Raw genomic sequence first — 20,008 nt, 5'->3', positions numbered from 1 at the left:
TCCTTTTCTCCCGAGGACACTCTCTAGTAAATGGCTCTCCATCCAGCTGAGGAGAGTTCTGGGTCTGCGAACTGACTTAGGGTTGGAAAAATGGCTCAGACTATAACTCTCAGTTCTGACAACTAAAAGTTGCCCATCTGTGACATTCCTGACCACTAGGAATCTGCCGCAACCATCTCGGTCACCAGGAGTGACACAGAAGACAGCGCTTTCTGATGCATCTCCACCCTCCCTGCCTGCCATGAGGAAGGATATATCAGACTGCTGCTTCTTCATGGGTGCGCCTCACAGCACCTGGGGAAGGAATGCTGACGAACTCTATGGAATGTAGCTGCAGGGTGAGTGTCCAAGATGCACTTAGTAAATCGAATCAGCCGTTCCACTTATGGGGGCAGGGGTACAAAACTCCTAAGGAGAAGGTCATTTCTGTCCATTCATTTTTCCTATAAAGGTTGGAGAGTGTTCAAGGATGAGGGTGTGGGTTACTCAGCTTCGTTCCTCTTCCTGCCCGCTTACCTTCAGCTCCTCCCTAGGTCCTGTGCTGTCCTCTCAGTGGCCACCAGCAGGTAGACGTGACAGCAGACTCTCCATGGAGACTCAGTCTGTCCTTTCCTTCCCACCCTCCTTTCTTTTGATTTGTAGACCCTATGGTCTCTAGTTCAATTACTCAATGCCAGAAAGAAAGAAAGAAAGAAAGAAAGAAAGAAAGAAAGAAAGAAAGAAAGAAAGAAAGAAAGAAAGACATACAGACAACATATAAAATGAATAATCGTGTCTGTTCTTACTAAACCATTTGGTTGGTTTGTTTGGGGGTGGGGGGGTTGTTTGCTTTTTGTATTGTTTTTATACAAAAACAGGCTGTGCACCAAATTTGGCCCTGGGGGCTGTATTTTGCTAATAACTCTCACTCTAGAAATCCTAAAGGATTTGAGCTTCTGCATAGTAAGTTTCCCCATTGCTCTTTCCCTGGCTAATCAACCTAGATGTAAAATAATCAAATCCAGTACTGCAAATCATTTACAGCATTTTTAAGATCGGGTGGCAAATGTGCCGAGTATGAAAGATAAAATAGCTTTGGCTGCTCCAGCCATCTTTGGTATCCGTGCACCACCCTCTCTCTCAGTGGGTAGGCAACCAACAGCTTCCTTTGTTACAAGCTTACACTGGCCATAAACCAGTGTCAGCTTAAAACTTAACTGTTGCTTGACCTCAGATAGGGTCATTTTCCTTAAAGCCGTGAGCAGTCAGTTGTCACAAACTAAGGCTGAGCATTCTTGTGCTGAATGACAAGTTCCAAACAGGGTAGAGATGAGTCTGTAATCCTGTGGTATTTAAACTTAACTCCTTAACCAATGGGTGAAGTCTTGGGGGATTTTAAGCAGTATGATAACTAGAATTGAAAGTTAAAATGATTACCCTTGAATGTTGTACTGGGAGCTGGAGAGATGGCTCAGCAGTCAAGAGCACTGACTGTTCTTCCAGAGATCCTGAGTTCAATTCCCAGCAACCACATGGTGGCTCACAACCATCTGTAATGGGGTCTGATGCCATCTTCTGGTGTGTCTGAAGACAGCTACAGTATACCATATAAATAGAATAAATGAATTTTTTTTAAGTAAAGTTGTACTGGATATAAATTATTTTTGGAGAAAGGGGAGGTCAGATAGCAGGGGAGAAGCTATTGTGGGATTATTAAAAATAATCTGAGCAAGAGATGAATAAAAGAAATATGTAGGTTTGGAAAAGAGACTTAAGAGTCAACTGAACTCAGCAAATCAGTTGAGAGGGAGGCTGTGAGATTCGATCCGAGTCCAGGATGAGCTTCTGCGTGGTAAAAGGAACTTGCTGATGGACTCTCAGTTCCACAAGGAAAACTTTGTCAGATTGCAACAATGAAAAAAACCTATTGTGTGCTGTTTTTGAAAATGACGACTGTCTCGAAAAGAGTAACAAGAGAAATCAATCAGGAAGATAAAGTGTGAAGGTGATAACGATTTTCCCAATGCAGGATGTAGTTTCTTAACAGATCATTGCTCCGGAAGACACATTACACAAAACAATAGAGAGACTAAATAGGAAGGATCATAGTATCTCTAACCAAACAGCAACTCAGAGATGCTGTCAGAGGGAAACTACAAACAGGAGACCCAGAAGAGGCCCATACAGCGATGGATCAAAACAGAACAAGAGGACAGTTAGAAGGGACCAATAACCTGATAGTTAGACCATGCAAAACTGAGGAGGTCTTGGAGTACAAAGCTGGGCCCCAAATAATATATGGAAAAACTGGGCAAGTCGATCTTAGATTGTCTACCTCCTAACCTCAAGGTTGAAAGCAATCTCTAAGATAGCCACGGGACAAATGCTGGGCGGCTCAACTGCTTGGAGGATGAAGGATAAAGCCTAGTTATGTAGGAAGCATTTGAGACCAACCTGGTCAACATAGCAAGAAGATGCTGTATCAAATAAAAGAACAACTGCATTAAAGACTAATCCTCAGCTGAGTATGATGACATACAGTTGCAAGGAGAACACCCCGAATACACAGTGAGTGCCAGGCCACCCTTATATATCAGAATGTGTCTCAAACACCAAACAAAACCTCCATAGGCTTGTTTAAATGGTCAGTGAACAATATCTTCATAATCATAACAAATAAATATTAAAATGCAAACAAAGAATGAGACTTCTGTGCTGAGGAAGGAATAGTAGGAATATATGTAGCTGAAAGAGATAAATATTTATCGGCCGTAATGAGAAGTCAGCAGGCAACGGGACATCCCGACGTGAGAAAGAGCACTCTAAGCATGTTATTCCAAAGGTGAATACTGTTAGAGGCATCTAAGGACAGGGTGGACAAGTCACTAGAGTCTTGTTACAGTTTTGACTCATTTAGTAGTCCCATTTAATTTTATTTATACATAGGTGGATACACACACACACATCAGACTTTCATGGTTCTATGTCTTCTGAGATTTCAAGAACCTTCTAGATGGAAATAAATGAACTAACCTCCCTTTTTCACTACAAAAAAAAAAAAAAGAGAAGAACAGTACACACATCACAGGTTGCTATGAAAATTTAAGGTTACACACAAATTGGTAACCATGGCTTAACATGTGGGGTAAATATTAAAATTGGCTAGCCTCTTCTGGGATAGGTCGTTGTTTCTTTAGGCTAAAGGTGAATGCAAGGTCAGGAGTAGGGGGAGTGGAGGAAGTGCTTACTTATTCCAGTTATTGGTTAGAGGTGAAAACAAAGGAGTTCAGATTGGAACCTGAAGGCTGAGCATTAGCTGACAGGCCCAAAGACAGGGGGGTACTTATTACAGGCCAAGAGGACACTTGGCAGTGACCTAGAGGCAACAAGAACCTAGCAGTAAAAGTGGTTGCCAGAGCTCGGGTAGGAGGGGGTGGGGTGGCAGCAGCTGAGTCAGGCCCAGACTTCAGGCCACATTAAAGAGTCAGGCTTACCCTAAGGGTGTGGAAGGGCTTTGAGAAGGGGTCACTGTGGCCAAGCACTTTGAAAAGTCTCATTCTGGATGCAGTATGAACCAGGAAGAAATCAGAAACAGTTCAGAAAGAGCGGCCATCACAAGAGTCCAGGGGAGAGATGGTGATCTTAATTAGCCTGGAGAAAAATGAGCATGGGAGGCATCTATTTAAGAGACAAAATACAGAGGGGTTGGCCATGGACTAGTAGGACGTGTTAAAGGGGAATGGCTAATGTCAGGGACTCTTTTCTTTATCCTCGGCCCCTGCCCTCCACTTTTGGTTTTGTCTGACTAAACTATTCTTGAGTAAAACCTGCCCTCTCAGTGTTTCTCACCAGGAGTGTGTTCTCAATTGAGGGGGATTTACAGAAAAAGCTGTGTGGTCTATCTACTGAAAAGTTAATGGTTCACTTGTGAAAAATGGATCTTATGGGGACACAAAAGTCCCCAAATAACAGAACCCAAAGGACCGGGATGGGCACACTAGCAGTCCAAGTTAGACAGGCAAGTTCAATCAAAGTCCCCCGCCCCCATAACACTGCCATTTCCTAATGCTTCTCCCTCCCCCATGACACTCTCTTTTTAATTGGTGCTAGGGATCAAACCCAGGGCCCTCACAGAGAGAGGCAAGGGGACTAAGGTGACACTAAGCCACTCTCAGAGCTGCCATCACTTCATTGTTTCGCACGCCAAACTACAGAAAGCAGTTCTGGTTTACAGATTTTGTTTGTTTCCAATCATCGCCTCGGGGATTCAGTTGAGGATGGACTGGAGGATGGCAAGAGGACACATGAAGGAGTCAGACAGGAAGTGAGGATGGTATCCTTGATAAGACCTGCAAACAGGGGAGAGTGGGAGGGAACTCTGTAGAGATGGGACACAGTACAATGACGTTAAGCAGACCGTGGGGACGAGTGAGCTGATGATTGCTGTGTTAGTCTGTCTGATGCAGCCATAACAGAGTACTCTGCTCTGGCTGATCTGTTGACAAAAATGAAGTGTCCACACTCTGGAAGCTGGAAAGATCAAGGCTGAAGTGCTGACAAGATCCAATGCACAGAGGGCCCATTCCCACAGCAGACACACTTTTATGTGCACCCCACATAGCTGAATTACAAAAAGTTACCAAGTCTCCAACTGTCCTACACCAACAGAGCCCTCATGATTCAATCACCTTCCAAAGGCTCGTTTTAAGATACTTTAGACTAGCAGCCTTGGCTAGTCTATAGTTTGCTATGTAAGCCAGCCAGCCTTGTCCTTAAACTCACAGAATCAAGCCAGTCCACTAACACCCATGGAATTAGATTTATATATATGTGTTTTGGAGGGACAGAAATACTCAGGTGGTAACTATTGTAGAAGACAATGAATCAAGGTTAAGAAATAAAAAGTTTGGAGCTGAGACGAAAGGATGAACTATCCAGAGACTGCCCCACCCAGGGGATCCCATCCCATAATCAGCCACCAAACCCCGACACTATTGCATATGCCAGCAAGATTTTGCTGAAAGGACCCTGATATAACTGTCTCTTGTGAGGCTATGCCAGTGCCTGGCAAATACAGAAGTGGATGCTCACAGTCACCTATTGGATGAAACTCAGGGCCCCCAATGGAGCTCGAGAAAGCACCCAAGGAAATGAAGGGGTCTACAACCCTATAGGTGGAACAATAATATGAGCTAACCAGTTCCCCTAGAGCTCATGACTCTAGCTGCATTCGTAGCAGAAAATGGCCTAGTCGGCCATCATTGGGAAGAGAGGCCCCTTGGTCTTGCAAACTTCATATGCCCCAGGACAGGGGAACACTAGGGCCAAGAAGTGAGGGGTGGGTAGGGGAGCAGGGCAGTGGGGGGAGGTATAGGGGACTTTCAGAATAGCATTTGAAATGTAAATGAAGAAAATATCTAATAAAAAATTGAAAAAAAGAAGACTAAGAAATAACCTATGTATTTGTAGCCTGATACCCAGATAGTACTATAGACCATAGTCTATTCCTCCCAATTCTTGAGCCAGAGGGCTTTTTGAAAATTAGGAGAGTAGCACGGTTTAAGTACCTAGTCCTCTGTGGCCTAGGGCGCTGTTATACAATAAGAATCAGCACTATTTCTGCATCGATACATTTCCCAGCGGTATATAGATGGCACTTTCCTGACAGTTCAGGTTGATCCCAAAATAACTCTAGTTTTGCTAACAAATGAGTCACACACAATTTTTGTGGGTAAGACATGGTAAAATTTCTAACATCTATAAACAGACTACAGGAAGTGAAACTTTTTCATTTTTGATTGTGCTATGATGAAGGTCCTGGTTTATACAAGTATAATTCCCAGGTATTATGATAACTTAAAGACACCCAGCAGGCAATCATATAGATAAGCAAATTAGTTTTCATAGTTTGAAATTCAAGCAAGTAGAGAGAAACGGTTATAGAATTATGATCCCGATTCAGAGAGTGATGAAGGAAGGCTCTGTCTAGTTGTCAGTAGTCACTAGTGACCCAGAATTCTACATCTTACTTGCCTCTGTTTTACCATAAATTAATGTATTTTGGTCTCCTGCCACTGCTGGAACTGATTTAACCTCAACGTTGTCACTGACACTACATTATGTTTAAATTACTCAGATTATATCATACTGATTATCCTGTATTAACCAGATGCACAGCTGGATAGGTAACACAAAATTCTCCTTTCTTCTTGACCAGGTTTTAGACGAACAAATGATCTGTTTATTCCAAATGTGCTACTATACCTTGTGGACACAGAACTGAATGTATCTAGATGATTTCTGTATTATCCATTTTTGAATTATAAAATACAGTAATATTTTCTGAAGGAGGAAAGTTCCTTCCACTAAGAATGTAAATGTGGGTTCAAGTTAAAAGTGTCTTTGAAAATGTTAATTATCCCCAATCAGACTTTCCAAGACTATATCCCTACAAATCACACAGGGATCTAATTTGGGGTGGAGGGGCATTAAGTGTGATATCTCAGTCGCTTCAGTCAGCCTGGAACTTACTATGTAGACCAGTATCTGCCTCTGCCTCACACCTGCTTGGGTTAAAGGTATATACCAATACTCTCAGCCTTGATCTAATTTACTGATTTATTTAATATATTTGTATATATTTATAATGTACAGATGCTTTGTCTGCATGTATGTGTGCACCACATGTGTGCAGGCCCAGAGAGGCCAGAAGAGAACGTTAGATCTCCTGTAACTGATGTCAGTCTGTTGTGAGCAGCCATGTGGGTGCTAGGACCTGAAGGTTTTCTGGAAGAGCAGCCTGTGACCTTACCTGTCAAGTCATAAATCAGCACTCTAATCTAAATTCTATTTTTTTTTTTTTTTTGGTTTTTCAAGACAGGGTTTCTCTGTGTAGTTCTGGCTGTCCTGGAACTCACTTTGTAGACCAGGCTGGCCTCGAACTCAGAAATCCGCCTGCCTCTGCCTCCCGAGTGCTGGGATTAAAGGCATGCGCCACCACGCCCGGCTAATCTAAATTCTAAATCTAGTGTTTTATGGAGGAGAGGAAATGATTCCTGTAATTTATCTCTTCTACCTGTTTCATAATAAAAGTTAAAATATTAACAGAATATATATATATATTTATAGAATATATTTATATAAGTATACATACACACACACACATATATATATACATACATACACACACACATATATATACATATATACATACATACACACAAATACACATGCATACATACATACATATGAAATTGGGCTATGCATTCCCTAGAAAAATTTTTTCATAATTTCCAACAGAACTATAACTCAGCCATAAATTTTGAAAAAAATTAGCACTGAGGTGTATGGGTGTGTGTGTGTATGTGTGTGTGTGTGTGTGTGAGACAGTTATTTTTCTGTCTCAAACGTTGACTTGATAATTGTTACCATCAATATGCCCTCACAAAAGCATTTCTAGTTTTTTCCCTGTCCATAAATATACTACAGCATAAGAACCCATTTAAAGTACAGTAATACAGAATGAGATTTTGTGTAGCCCTGATGTATTAATCTGGTGTCCATATCCTAGAGCCTCCACAAAATGCTTAAGTAGGAGTACAATATGATTTTATAAAATTTTTATTTGTGTGTGTGACAGTAAGCTTTTAGAACAATGAGCCTTAAAACCATGTGTATTCACAAGAGAGTACCATTTTAGCATTATAGGTACCAGCCATTAGTGGACATGAAATCAATCTGTATAGGAAGGCAAATTAAAAAAAAAAAAAAAAAGAGCATCCATATTCTAAGGTTAGATATTGCTTCTGAAAATCACACACACACAGTCACTAACAATACTGTTTTGTGAAACTCATTTCATTTATGCACATACATGCTCACCGGCATGTATTGGGTTGAAACAGAATATTTCAAATTAGAGGATTGTGGGTTTAAAAAAAATGTTTTTACAGCACTGGTCTTAAGGAAGTGTGCTTGAAACCAAATGTCTAGATTATTTCAAGTGGATGGGAGACATTGGGTCTATGCCTTATAAAATATGGTTGAAGCCAATATAATAAAAGATCAGAACTGACTAATTGTCATCCAAACTGACTCGGAAAAAAACAAAAACAAAAACTGTGTCTCAGAAATACCAAAAAGGGATTAAAAATCTCAGTCCATATGGCACCGCCAATATACACGTGAAACCTCAGCCAGGGGAAAGCATGTCTGCCCAAGTCTCCACAGAGCAAGGTGGAAATGGTAGGAGAGGAGAGCTGGCCCCAGAACAATGGACTCTCCTATAATTACAAAGCCCTTACAAACTCCGTGAAAGAGGAAGATAAGCATCTTATGATAAGTGGGCAGGAGAGTGGTGAGATAGAACGATCTGGGAGCCCGCAGTCAAGCCACCAGAATAATGCTATCTCTAGCACCAGCAGGGTGCACTACAGTTAGAACACCCTTCTGGGCTTCAGCTATTCAATCCGGATAGACTGACTGGATGGCCAAGGCAGGAAGGGGAGTCCAAGAATGTTAGCACTCGAAGATACTCTATGGTTCTTAAGTCTTCATGATCGTACTATAGAAAAACATTTCCCACCCACCCCCCATCCCATCCTTTACAGATAGAAACCATTGTCCCTTTGTTATTACAACCAACAGGAACATATTACTTTTGCCCCCTTCATGGTCTGATAATGCTTGCCCAGTAGTAATGAAAACAGATAGTCAAAATTTAGGGGGTACTATCTGCTTAATGTTCAAATAGCACTTAGCACGTCAGTTGGATGGAGACATGACTAAGAAGGTGGGTGAGGCTCTTGAAAACCCTTGGTTGAATTAACAATTATGTGCTGTTAAAGTGTGTGTGTGTGTGGGGGGGGGTTCTTTCTTCTTTTTAAAAAATTTTAATTACACCTCATTAAGAAACATGTACTGGCTAAGCATTTTACAATCTATATATTTAAAATATTTTTAAAAAAACATATAGAAAGAAAGTATGTACAACCTAAATATATATTTTTAAAACTTAGTAAAGGCAGAACTAAACACACCTAGAGAGTGGAATTTATTATTAAAATTTTCTATGAAAAAAATGTTGGTTAAAACAGTGTATAAGAAATGCTTGGTATGAATACACTGCCCAGAATGTTTCAACTAACATGTATGTTAGGTTTCAGTTAATGTAAAAGGTTAAAAAGAAATAATTATAGGGTGTGGTTTTGAACCCATATGTCTAAGTAACAAACTCAAAGTTAGATGATAAAAGTGGAATTTCTCACAACCAAAACCTCTCAAATTCAAATGTAACTCTCTGAATTTTTTACAAAAGTACTTGAGTTCAGATGTACCTTAGGTAGTGTAACTTCAATATCAAGCCATAACTTAGAAACATTTTCTTAAAAAAAAAATCAGAAAGGGGAGGAAGGTAACTTGATGGAATTCCCAAAACAGAAGAAAGGAATTAAGTATTAAGTCTGTGGTAAGAGTAGTTTCAACCTTAATTCATAGGCTTTTGAAAATCCTAATTAGGTAGACAGGAATTTGGGCTTGGCACTTCCAGGTTCAGACGTGGCAGGATGCTGAAACAAAGTTTTTTTTTTTTTTTTTTTTTTTTTTTGAACCTTTGAGTCATATACCACAGGCACACCAGATCCGAGATACATTGGTCCTTAAGTCAACAGGTCCTCTAAGAGGAGGGTTTGCAGCTGGTGAACCACAGCTCCATTTCCTCCTGCCACAAAGACCTGGACTCTGCCACCTTCAACCGGAAAGTGGGCGCAGCTCTGGCTCGGGGAGGGCACCCGGAAAAGTGCAGTGCGCGGGATGCCCGTGTCCCGACCACCGAGCGCCTTCCAAACCAGTCGGCAAGCTTCGTGATGGCTCTGGCTGCCACCGTTTTCCAATCTAGGACTGTCTGGGCTTAGCGGGGAAAGTTGCCCGGCACAACCACAGCCCTCCCCTTAGCGGGTTTGGCCCACTCGGTACCCGGGAGTAGGCAGGCAACCTGCTAGCCCAAGTTGGCGAGCCTTGCGCAGCGCCTCCGCCCGAGACCCGCCCTCCCGAGGACTATCAGGGGGCCCAGGGGGACCAGGGAGACTTTCTGCCCCGGTGAGGCTCTGGGGCTGCCGAGGGGACCCGGCGATAGGAGTGATCGGTATCCCTGCCGGCCTCTCCCGAGGGGGAGCAACTGAAACCCACTCTCGAGACCGCGTCCAACCGACCGCGGGCAGCTTCGGGGCCGTCCCGCACGCTGTCCCCTCGCTGGGACTGCGGGAGCCCGGTCGGCTGGACGCAGGCTTACCTGGCAGGTGGGCAGGGCAGGCGGCGGGAAGCGGCGGCCGGCCGGGGCTCTGTCCGCGGGGGCCCAGAGCCAAGTGCAGGTGGCGACGCCGGCGACTCGGGTGGCCGTGGCTCCCGTGGCCGCTCCGCTCAACTCCTCCTCCGCCGCCGCTTCCTGCCTTCCCGCCGGGCCTCCCGCGTTGCCAAGCGAAGCCACGCTGAGGATCCTCTTCCTCTGCGAGTCTCCCAGGTGAGCTCCCGCCGGCGACGTCGGCAGGGGCGAGGCCGGATCCCGCGCCTGCGCGCCAGCCCCGCGCCCCGCCCCGGTCCTACCTGAGCGCTCCAGGTGAGCCGCGGGCCGGCCGGGCGCGCGCCAAGCAAACTCCTCCGCCGCCCGCGCGCTGCCCGCCCGCCAGCCCTCCGCAGTGCCGAGCCTGCGCTGCCCCGCGCCGCGGCCACCTGGTACCCAGAGCCCACTGGCAGGGACGCTGCGAAATCTGAGCCGCACTTCCCCCTACTCCTAACCCCACGCGGTTCCTCTTCCTCTCCGGGTGGTCCAAACCCAGGGATGCGGCGTCCCCCGGGACCCCTGGGAGATCGTGCTGCTTTCCTCCCGAGGCTCAGCAGCTTTGTCACCAGTTAGGTTGGTGAGCTTCCTTCCCCTGTAGCCTTGATTTCATCACTCCTCTCACTTGAGCGCAGCTAGTGGTTTCCGTTTCTGGCCGCCGGCGCTAGGGTAGGGAAGCCTCAGGTCCCAAGGAGGCGCCTCCCTTTTTCAAAGTAGAGCTTCTGGTATTTTGGTCAAGTTTCAGTTGATTTGAAGTCCACCGTCACCCCTTCCTGGGTTGCTATCTATTGCAAAACCAACCAATCAATATCCACAGGAGAGGGATAGCAGCGCCTCGGGGAGAACCCCTCTGCCAGGATTTGGGCAGAGTTTGTGGTTTCCTGGAAAGGAATTGTTTTCACTGAAGAGTAGATTAAAAGGCAACATCTGTTCTGCAAGGTGAGAACCTACACTCTTAAACATGTTAGGCTTTGCCAGTGTGTTAGAGACACTTACACCGTGCCCACCCCCACCCCCCTTCTTTTCACTATGCCTTCTGTTCTGGAGACGTTGACACCCAAAACCAGGACTTCAAATTGCTTTTACACTTTCTATGAACTTTTTATTTGACTGTTCTCAAAAGTATTCAGGGAAGTGGAAAAACAGCTAAAGACTCTGGGCGACCTGTTTGATTCCGCAGTGATGAGTTTTTCTATAAAGAATAATGGAAGCCTTCTTCCCACATTTTGACACTCACGGTGTTTATTTCCTGACTTATGAGTTTTATATGTGAACTGGAACTAAGTTTTAAAATCTTAGTACATTATCAACAGGCGTTAGCTTTACTTGGCTTATATGCAACATTCGTTGTAGTATAGTTTCACTTCATATAGCTTCGTACAGTTAGACAACTTAGGTAACTTTTTTTTTCTTATTTCCAATTGTTTTGTAGGCATCCAGGAACTTTTGTATGACATTTTAGCATTATCATTTAAAAGTTCCTTCTTCCTCTTTCCCCTGAAAATAAAGATTTAAGAGACACGTGTATATTGTGTATATTACCATAATAACTTTCTACTGTGTATCTGTGGGCCGAAAACTAAAAACATAAATTTCCAAAACTCATTTTAATTTGTTGGTTCTGCAAAGTCTTTTGCTGCTTGTGTTGAAATGGGGAGAGATTAATGTTCATCTTTGGGGGAATTTGGAAGAAATTTTAAGTGTATAAACCACAACATTCCTCTTCCCTTCCTGTGCACTACCCACCCTAAAGGATGCTTGGATGGTCAGTTCTTACTCCTCACCAGGAGGCTAACAGTGACAGTTTCCACTGACAGGAGCAGGGTCAGATAGGTATAGGACATCAGTATAGGATCGCAGGTGGAGATGCACTGATGACTAGCCATACCAGAAAACAACTGGGAAGAGCAGCTAGGGCAGGCTTACCAAAAGAGAATGAGAGAAAATAGGCCCCACGTTGCAAGATGAGTGGCCAGAAAAGATAAGAAAGGTGTTTCCAGGTTATAGAAAAAATTCACTGCTAGGTTTATGATGACAGAGATGGCAACCAAGTCCTCAGTGTTTCTGAATTAGCATATTTGTTCCACTTCATACGGTATCTGAACTGTTATTTCATATCATTCTGAAAGCAAAGTCCTAAAAATTAATTAAAAGTGTTTCTGCTTCATAATGAATTTAAAATGCTACAGGCCAAGAGAAACTATTATTGTACTGAAATGTTTAATATCCTAAGTCTAGTCAGATATAAGAATCTTGGAAGTACCATTCTACTCAAATTATGAAATGAATCATTTATTTCACAGAAGTGAAATTAACAGCTCCTCACAAAGTAAAAATTCAGGAGGCTTGGTGCATGCATGTGTCTCTGAGACAAGCCTGTTTAATAGTACATATTTGGTAAAGTTAGGAAACAGGGCAGATTTCACACTGGAAAGAACTGCCACAAACACCTCTTTTCTCCCCAACACATACATGTATGTTCGAACACTAGTTTGTGACTAGTTAGTTAGAAGCTGCTAAGTTATGTAGACTTTAGATCCTCTCTGGTTAATCATTTCGGTTAATGTCTAAACAAGTACCAAGATCATTACCTGATGTGTAGTAGCTTCTCGGGAAATATGTGTAAACTGAATAAGTCTGTCAAGTGCCATGAGATGAAACAAAACAAACCATCAATAACACCCCAGTATGTAAGGAAGGCCTCTTGACCACAACATAGATGCTAAGACTGACTGGCTTCAGATCATATATAGAGAAATAATCTTAGGCAAGAAAAAATAGTGAGTTGGTAATCTAAAGGATATGATTTGAAAAGCAACCAACTCTCAGAGGCCTTTCTTTTATAAGACACGTCGTAAAGCACCTTCCCTCCCAAGGGACACATCCCTTTCTTAAGAGTATCATGTGAGTCCATACAAAATTCTTTTACAGTCAAATTCATTTAAGTGGCATAATGTGGAGAATCATCATGAAACAAAAATATAATGAACAGGAAGAAATAATTGAAACAACTTACATAAAATTAGATTAGTAAAAATGAATTCTAAAAGTATTATATAGTTTAATAAGTAAAATTGGGAACTTATGCCCAATATTCTGTATTTTTGTTCAGCTCATTGTTTAATTGCTGATGCAGCAGGCCTTGTTCACTGCAGTGTGAAACATGTGCCTTGGCTTAGACTTTAGATCAGTTTTCCCTCATGGAATCCTCCTTCTGAGCTCAAAGTCTAACTGAGAGTTTTGGCTCAAAGGCCAAACAGATTGAAATAATGTCTACTAAAAGGAATAAAAGATTGGAAATGCTATTGGTTCAAGGAGGAGGAAGTGGTGTTATATCATCAAAGTGACACAGATGTAGGAGCAATCAAAAACTAACAGATCAACATAATCTGACATTATATTAGTCAACGCAATGAAGTCATCACAAGTACATAATTCATATTATTCATTTGGACTCTTTTGGAGTTCTTGTTTTTGTTTTATTTGTCTTAGAGAAAGTCTCAGAATGATCATCCGGAATTTTGAAAATATATACACACTTCCATGAAACCATTTTACTGACTTAAATTGCAATAGAACTATGTAGTTAATGTTGCTTCCTTTTAGTGGAGAAAACAAAAATTCTCTGAGTAGCACAAAAAAAAATGTTGCTTCCTTGATGATTGGCACATAGTAGGTACTCAATAAATATTTGATGAAATATATTGAATAGAGAGCAGAGTTTCAGGCTTTTAAGCATTAGCATAAAAGCAGAAAGAAGTGCTATGCTGACTCAGACTAATATTCGATCTAGCTCACTCTGAATTCTGGTGGTGGCATACAAGGACATTTCACAGAAAAATATAATAATGGTCTTGCATGATGTTAACCTCTGAAATCTATCCCTAGCTTGCACCTTTTCTAGACTGACCTTTCTTTTTCTGTACAGAGAGTATTCTTCATTCATTGCATATGAATTCATACTCACCACAGATTATTCTTTAAAGCTAAGAAAAGCTATTTAAAAAAATACTCAAAATTGTTCATAGCAATTTTGTGAGTGTGTGTGTATGTGGTTTGTGTGTGTCTCTGTGTGTATGTGATGTGTGTATGTGTGTATGTCTGTGTGTGTATGTGAGTGTGTCTGTGTGTATGTGGTGTGTGTGTGTGTGTGTGTGTGTGTGTGTGTGTGTGTGCTTGTGTGTGTGCTGGATATTGAGTTTAGGACTTTTTCCATATTTCAGGCAACAAACACTCTACAACTTAGCTACACTCAAGCTTCCTCAAATATTTTCTATTGAGTATATTTCTAGATATTTTATTACTAATGACTTTGTAAAAGTAGCACAGCATATATAGAAAGCAACATGTCAAATAAAAAGGCAAGGTCATTTCGGGGATTTGTTTTGTAGCCTCAATTCTTTGATGTAATTTTATGAGTCAGTAAATTCATTTTGGTATTATTTCAAGTGTCTGTGTGGTATCTCTCTGTCAATTTGTTAATTATTGCTGGACAATGAAGACTGTTCCCAAACCTTGCTACTCCAGACAGCTCTGGAACAACCACAACCACCTTCTCTTGAAACATTTATAGTAACTCGTTTGATTTCTATTAGGATATCTAGTAGACACCACAAAAGGAGGGTGGGGTTGGCTGGTCGAGTGGGAAAGATGCTGAGGACCTTAGATTATAGGCAAGAAAGAGGAGAGTAAAACATAAGTAAATCAGCCACGTGGCTTCTTCCCTGAAGGACTGGGGTGGATGTTTTGGACACTTTCCACAAGGTCTGGTCAAAGAGGCTTCATTTCATAAAGTACACAGGAAAAGAGCTAAACCAGGAGTGGCACCAAATATCTTCAACTACGCACAGATTTTACACAATCGCCTCAACTTCGTAGGTAAGATCTTAGGCTTCAATGGAATCTGACGTATTTGGTCCTTGGAACCCGTATGCTATCTGTGGCGATTTGAAAGAGAATGGCCCCCTAGGCTCATAGATATGCATACGTGCTCAAGGAATAGCACTATTTGAAAGTATTAGCAGGTGTGGTCTTATTGAAAGTAATCACTGTCATTAGGAGTGGAATTTGAGGTTTCAAAAAACTCATCCCAAGCCAAGAGTCTCTGTCTGCGAGTCAAGAGGTAGAACTCTTATTTACTCCTCCAGCACCGTGTCTGCCTGCATGCTACCATGCTTCCTGCCTTGATGATAATGGGCTAAGCCACTGAAACTGGAAGCAAAACCCAATTAAATGATTTCTTTTGTATAAGAGTTGCCATGGTCATGATATCTCTTAACAGTAACATAACAATGACCTGTACGGCTTTGATGGTTAACTTTGTCAATTTGATGGGATTGATAATAACAATGGAAGAAAGTCCTTGGGAATATCTTTGAAGGATTTTCTAGATTAGATTGATTGAAGTAGAAAGAACTATTCTAAATGTAAGTGATATCATTCTATGGGCTGGGATCCTGAATGTTTATGAACAACAAGAAGAAATGGAGCCAAGCCATAGTTCTTCAGCTCTTTTCTTCTTGTGTCTTAGCTGTATCGTCCTTGCCAGACTGAACTGTACTCCCGAAAACTGTGAGCGAAAATAAACCCACCCTCCCTTCTTTCCTTCCTTTTCTTTCTTTCTTTCTTTCTTTCTTTCTTTCTTTCTTTCTTTCTTTCTTTCTTTCCTTCTTTCTTTTCTTCCTTTCTTCCTTCCTTTCCTTCCTTCCCTCCCTCCCTCCCTCCTTCCTTCCTTCCTTCCTTCCTTCCTTCCTTCCTTCCTTCCTTAATTTACCTTTGACAGCTATTTCACCACAACAACATGGCAAACAATGTTATTGTCTGAATGGTCTCATGGGTATCTTAGAAAGTGTTATCAGTATGTATTGTGGAACTCCACCCTCCAAGGGATAATCCAACCATTACTGTCTTGAAATCAGAGGAATTGGGATGATCCAATCTAGAACCTCACCATTCAACCGCTTTACATTCCTGAGCTCCTCTCCCTGCTGCACATAAGCCTGTATGTTGTCTTGAGAAGTGCTAGGATATAGAAAAATGAGTGTCAACTAGAATCTACTGGTGCAGATTATATGAATGCTCCTCTCTGCTAATTTTGAATTTTGGCCATTTGAATCTGATAGAGAGTTAGTTACCCATGCTCCTGGAGGTAATTTCTCAATCACGCTCTCATTAGTAGCTCCCCTGTCTACCTCTTATAAGATCCTTTCTTACCATAGAATATAATATCCTCTCCCACCAGGCATTTACCCTTGCACCAACTGTCCTCAGAAAACCACAGGGATGAAAAGTAGCCTGCAAGTTTGCCTCTGGCTGTGTGGAAGACCGTCTTCATACTTTAACTTTGCTGTTCCTTCCACTAAGAGAAGCAATTCATTTTCCTCACTATGACCTTTTTGTATCTGTATAATTGACTTTAACCGGTAAAATATGGGGGAAGTACTTTTATGAATTGCAGAATATAAGAGAAACATTTTACCATTTTTTTAATGTTTCTTAGAATGTACTTCTGAGTTGGCCACAAAGCAGTGTGGTGTGAAAGAGCTTGTGCACATAGTGGGAGGGGGCATATAAAAGAGGGAGAGAAGGAGATGGAGAGAATGGGAGATGAGGGAGAGACCCCCTCCATCCTAGAAGTTTCAGTTGAATACAGCCTCCTGCCAAGTGCCAGCTGAGTGCAACCTGGGAATAACCTTAAGCAATCATTCAGAGAAGAACCATTTGACCATCTCACAAAGTCATGGGAAATATTAATTTGTTGATGTTTTAAGCCAGCACATTTTGGCGTTCATTTAAAGCATTTACATTTGGTATCTCAACAAACACAAGCAGAGAAGGCTTCTAGGAGGCAGAAGATTGGATTAGAAGGAGAGGAGGGTAAACCCTGGGAGCATGCCTGTAACATCTCACGATTTCAGCTTCATTACTCAACTACCCAGGATACGGTTTGCATAGACCAAGATGATCACAAGATGAATCTGACCTTTGAAACCAGACAGGCAAGAGGATGCTGACAGGGACAAAAAGAGAAGTTGGTTTCATTGACCCTACATTGGCAAGAAGAGAGTCCCTAATGTTACACATTGCCTAATGTTGATAAAGAGCAGAAAGCATCTCAGACAGCACAACATAATGTGCCCCTATCAAGCTCCCCAAACACATCCAATTGCTGGAGAAAATAATGTTTGTAAATTATGTTTTATTGAAAGAAAGCCTGTCCATTCATTTATTTGTGGTTGACAGCTGCTTTGATGTTACAGTGGCAGTTTTAAGCAACTGTGACAGAGACCACATGGTCTGCAAAATCTAAGAGATTTACTCCCTGTGCTTTGAGAAATCTTTGGTTCAGAAGAAGCACAGGAAACTGAGAAAACATGCCTCTTGTGTGGTAACACAAAACCAAAATAAACTATGTAGACATGAACAAAGCCACACTAGAGCAGAGTCAGAATATGACAGCCTGGATGCCCATGATAGCTTAAAGTGTGGAACTTACACTAGGGAGTATTTACGAAATGTGGTTGCTATGATTTGGCTACCACATGATGGAGTAAGGATGGGTGTGAGAAAAAAAAATCTTAGAATAGGCATAGTTGGCTTTAGAGATGACTCAAGAGAAATGCATGTTGAACATTTAGTCTCCAGCTGCAGAAGAGCATTGGTGTTTCACAAAGACAGGATGGCAGACTCAGCTCATGCACATGCGCCTTCTCCAGCAGCACTCTGATGGGGACAACACACTTCTGTGCTTTCCATCCTTTCTCGATACAATCATTTCCTCTTGTTTCTCAAATGCCAAGGGCAAGTGAGATGGCTGGATGGGAAGACCGACGTTAAGAGGCAGTAGAGTGCCTAGTGAACGCTGAGGTTTATTGCTTAAAATAACAAACACTAAGTGCCTTAAGGGAGAAAGAAGTGTCATATACTGTTTTGCCATAACCTTATATTCCAAGAAAACTTTACTTCTTTTCAGCAAAGAATGTTTGCTGAAAACAGGCACTGTACCAATAATTATGACTGAGCTGTCTTATGTTGTCCCCAGAATTCTCATATGTAATTTTTCAGGTGAGGAGGTCCAGATAACAAGCAACAGCGTGAGAAAGTGGAAACACCATGAGTACATAGTCACAAGTTTACACTTCGATTTCTATCCTACTGAGCTTCTGTTGCTAGGATAAAGCACTGGTCAAAAGCATCTTCAGAAGGAACACATTTATTTCCTTTTACTGTTTATAGTCCATTATTGAGGGAAAGCAAGGCAGGAGCTTGAAGCAGAAACCACAGAGGAACGCTGTTGAGTGCCTTGCCTTTCACAGCTTGTTCAGGTTGCTTTCTTATACAGCCCCATACTACCTTCTCAGGGATGGCGCCGCTCACAGTGGGCTAGCAAATCCTCCTGGTCTTAACTGTACATTACTAATTTGCTACTTAGATAGGATATGTACACACAGACATTTATGTCTATGAGAAATAAATTTTGCATAAAAGGTTTTTTTCCCTCAGAAATCTAAACAATAGCACCAGAGTAGCCTCTTAAAATAAGTGAATGTTGTGAAAGCTGTGGTTGATTGGGAATTCTTGTCATTTGTTGCCAGGAAACAAAACATTAATGAAAAAATGGGAAGAATGTTTTCGTTGTGTCTTAACAGATGGAAAGACAAATGCATTGATCTTTCGCTTGCCTTCCATCACACATCCATGTCTTCATTTTGGAAACCAGAGTCAACATTTGCTCCTTTTCCAATTCCTGTCCTTGGTCTTTTAAAGATTCAAAGCCTGGTTAGAGACGTTCCAATCTGGGTGTTAAACAAGAAACCAGTTTCAGGAATGGATTGTTCTTCTTCGGCCATAACTCCCCCAAAACATCAAAATCGGAACACTGGAAAATAGTTTAGTATGGTTTTATCTCGACCATAACTTTTTGGCAGATTTCTTTTTCCTACAGTAACAATTATACACTTTAAGTTGGTGGGGACCCACTAACTGCACTATTGGGTATATTTCAAATATCCTAAAACTTTAGACTTTACTTAACTAAAATCCTATGGGTACAGTACCACCAGAAGTACATGATTCTCATTTATAGCTAACTAAGTTTCTTTAATCAGGGCACAGTTATAAGAAAAGCATTGTTCGTTAAAAAAGAACATTTGGCAAAATGCAAAATGGGGGAGGGGCTCTTATTATGCTTCCTTTGGGTAAACACATTATTTTCTAAAGCTTCTCAATGTTATAAGAACTCCAAATTATTTAATTAGAGCCAAGCAAATGGTAATATCTTGAAAATTCCTTGAGCAGTTCAAACCAGCTCTAATGCTTTTCTGATTAATGTCTGTGCCTTTTATGGTCTACTGCACTAAGAGCAGGTATTTCATCATCAGCTCAGTTCAACAGGGCAGTGCCTTCACTAACGTGCTTTATACATACCAAATAAGTGACCAGAAATACTTATGAACAATCATTGCTATTAGCCTAGTGGAGCATTTATTGAATATTAAATAGTACAGTTAGAATTATTCCACAGGCCTCTACTGCTAATTAAATGGAGAATCACAGAAAAATCTCTGAGTTTTCAAAGCAGAGTATATCAGATGCTAAATTATTTTGTGGTTGTTATTAATTTGCTGTTGGAGAGCTAGTCGAAACAGAGATGGTTTCTGTAATCCAGTGTTGCAAAACCAGCTATTAAAACTTTAA

General features: G+C 41.7%; 1 protein-coding gene across 1 annotated transcript in view; it reads right to left on the bottom strand.

The window, feature by feature from the left end:
• Galnt3 (polypeptide N-acetylgalactosaminyltransferase 3) overlaps positions 1 to 11,209 on the bottom strand; it is a 42,796-nt gene extending 31,587 nt beyond the window's left edge. The window contains exon 1 of the mRNA XM_021156546.3: positions 10,268 to 11,209. The gene's annotated coding sequence lies outside the window, so the exon portion shown is untranslated. The remainder of the gene's footprint in view (positions 1 to 10,267) is intronic.
• Positions 11,210 to 20,008: the final 8,799 nt, after the last annotated feature.

This window comes from Mus caroli, unplaced genomic scaffold (assembly GCF_978045245.1).
Source record: "Mus caroli unplaced genomic scaffold, Mus_caroli_1 scaffold_2, whole genome shotgun sequence".
Lineage (NCBI taxonomy): Eukaryota > Metazoa > Chordata > Mammalia > Rodentia > Muridae > Mus > Mus caroli.
This window is presented reverse-complemented; position numbering and strand designations above follow the sequence as displayed.